The sequence below is a fragment of the Megalobrama amblycephala genome, linkage group LG3 (genome assembly GCF_018812025.1).
Source record: "Megalobrama amblycephala isolate DHTTF-2021 linkage group LG3, ASM1881202v1, whole genome shotgun sequence".
Lineage (NCBI taxonomy): Eukaryota > Metazoa > Chordata > Actinopteri > Cypriniformes > Xenocyprididae > Megalobrama > Megalobrama amblycephala.
This window is the reverse complement of record NC_063046.1, coordinates 60227261-60230265: the sequence shown is the minus strand read 5'-3', so window position 1 is coordinate 60230265 and position 3005 is coordinate 60227261. Positions and strand designations below refer to the sequence as shown.

At 33.9% G+C, this 3005-nt stretch overlaps 1 long non-coding RNA gene across 1 annotated transcript; it reads right to left on the bottom strand.

Annotated features, from left to right (window-relative positions):
- Positions 1-1316: 1316 nt before the first annotated feature.
- On the bottom strand, positions 1317-1940 carry LOC125265834. The gene is made up of 2 exons (XR_007184358.1): positions 1801-1940; positions 1317-1529 (listed from the first exon to the last, which is right to left on the bottom strand). It is a non-coding gene; the product is annotated as an uncharacterized LOC125265834 (long non-coding RNA).
- Between the last annotated feature and the right edge of the window lie 1065 nt (positions 1941-3005).

The window sequence follows — 3005 nt, the reverse complement described above, 5'->3', positions numbered from 1 at the left end:
AAAACTTAGTTCCTTTCTCTCTCAAAAACACAACACAACAGTTACAGCTTTTAAATTTCAGAGTGTCTATTGAGTGTATAGTGCAAATAGCGTCCCTTGTTGGCAAATGCTATTTACACTAGCTTTTGGGCCACTCAAGTTTTAAAAAAGAAGCACAGAAGGCAACGTCTTCAGTGACACAGCAGTAGCGAGTAGGGAGTTCTGGCTTTTGATGCAGGTTCAAATCTGCCTTTTGCTAAGCTCACATTTATTTTTTTTAAATAAAAATGAAAATAATGTTCTAAAAGCGGAACTAAACTGAACGAGTGTTTAATAATATTAAAAATGTTTATTGGGTAGGGTTAGGAGAAGGTGTAGGGAGGGTTTTATTCTACCAATAAGGCAGCATCCATTTAATCATTTTAATAAATACAATCATTTACACTCTATATTATTGCATCCTGTTAATGTACAAAAATACTGAGGTGCAAATAGTATCTGCCAATATTAAGTAGGCCTATAGATAGCATCTATTTACTCTTATTGCAAAGAATTGATACTTTACATGGTGTAAATAGAATCTATCACTATTTTCACCTAGTGTAAGAAAATGTGCTATTGTCACTTAGTGCAAATAGCCGCTGCCTTTAATTTTTTTCATTGCAGGTGCACTAAACCTATTCTACAAATCACAAATTAAGAAATTCATAAGCTAAATTTTTTTGTAGATCAGTAAAACTTTGGCCAATCATGCACATTTCTTGGTGTATGATTTTGTGAATCACCTACACTGTTTGGCTATTCTCATGTGGTAACATTAAAGAAATATTAAGTGCTAGCTAAAAACAAACAAACAAACAAACAAACAAAAACAGTTTGTAATAAAAAAATCATACATAAAAGAGACTTGTATCCCTTTAATATAGACTAAAATACTGAATGTCAAATAGTAGCATTTATAATAAATATTTAGCTACTGTTCATTTCTCGCCAAAACCATACTTCTACAGTGCATGTAATTTCGGGGTGGTGCAGTGTTGATTACTGATTGATTAATAATGACAAGATCAGATTGTCAGATTGTATATCTTTACATTTTGAATATATTTGTTAAAATTTGAATTCATGTTAATAAAAAAGATACTGCAAAGTGCGACCATATCAGGACTGTTACAGTGTCTGAAGAACACGGCTTAAATGTGAGCATATGAATTTCTTAATTTGTGAAATAGGATTTGTGCACCCCCAATGAAGAATTTGAAAAGGTGTAGCTGTTTTTGTAACTGGAGAAAAAAGTTTGCAACTTTTAAAAATCCTTTCAAATATTTAAATAAAAAAATAAAAAAATAATTTACTGATGTATGACTATTCTTTAAAATTAGAAATCCCACTGTCACAGGTGCTCAGTTTTGCTATAGTAATACCCTCACAGAACATGGTAGTAATCAGCCATCCATTTAAAAGCAGAGGTCTTTGTGGTGTACTGTTGGTACATCTGTCCAGGCCAACATCTGATGTCCTGATGCCTTCAACTGGGGATCCCTGAGAACCTGCAATAGAAATAGTACAGATCAAAATCATACATCATACATACCCATTACAAAGTATCTCATCTGGTAACACAAATTATCATTCCAGGTTTAGTTTTAGTGGGCATGATAATGCCCAAAATAAATTATTTCAACTCGCCCCTCTGAATATTCCTCTAACGTGGCATTTTGTGAGAAGACCAATGACCTTGTCACGTCTTCTTTTACATTGTAATTTTCATATAAGAGATATAATTAATGCAAAATATGAAACATCCATGCATTTACAAACCTCATTTGGATAAATACAATGGTGGAAAACTTGAATCAGTGTTACACAGGAAAGCCTGTCAGTGCTGTAAAGTAAAAGGAAAGACACGAATAACACTGTAAAACTGTGTTTTCATAGTGGGTCCTTTTATAATAAAGTCATTATGTTTTTAAAAGATCTTGTTAATTTTGTTTAATAATATGAACAATATTAATAGTAGTAATAGTAGTAGTATATATAAATGCTAGAAAAATTTCACCATGAGCTGTCTGCATGTAAATGAACATAATGGGAACAGAAAGTAAAAAACAGCTCCATCTGAAACTTTTCAATCAAATCAAAGGAGTACAAGCTCCTGTTCTAAAATTATAGTACACAAGACACACAAATGAGAGGTACAGTCTCTCCCTAATCTTACAAAATAACAACCATCCTGACAAACACATGTTGTATGAAGACTAGAGTTGGAATAAAACACCCCTCCTAATCCTCACATATCATATAAAGTATTTCCCCTCCTCAAGTCCATATTGTCCTTTCATCTTCAGGAAGCCATCTTTCAGCCTCCATGCAGTGGTTGGGTAGAGCTACATTAGGTTAGGACAGCCTTAAGAAGTTATTTCATGTGACTCATAGAAATTATGTCAGTTATGTCATATGGGTAGGGATAGGTATCGTTATAGTTCTAACGGTATTGCTACTGTTAATTATTGATCGGGTACTTCAACGGTATTCTTATCGGTTCTTTTTATTATATACAAATTAAGAACATAATTAACATTGCTTTATAAATGAAATCAACTGAAGATAAAAGACATTAAATCTCTCAAGATCTCAGCAGAGGAGGATTAAACAACTCTAAACAACAACTAACACCGTGTCTACACCAGACATGACTTTTTTTGTGTCGCGCCTCAACAGCTAAAAGCTGACCGACTGTTGCAAAGTACTTGGTCTACGTCAAAAATAGAATGGGAAACCAGCTTACTGTCAGGAATTTGTTGTGTTGCGTCACTCCTCATCCAGTGTAGACAAAATTACAGATTATAACAGGTTCTATTATTAAACATGCTGAGAAGATGTTACTGTTTATGTGATCACAGATATCCCGTGCATCACAGCACATATGAGCTTTGAAGCAGTCTGTCTCAATCGAGATGTGTTAAGGTGATGATACACGGGGCAACTTTTGAGCAACGTTGCTTGGGCACTTTCCCACTGAGAAT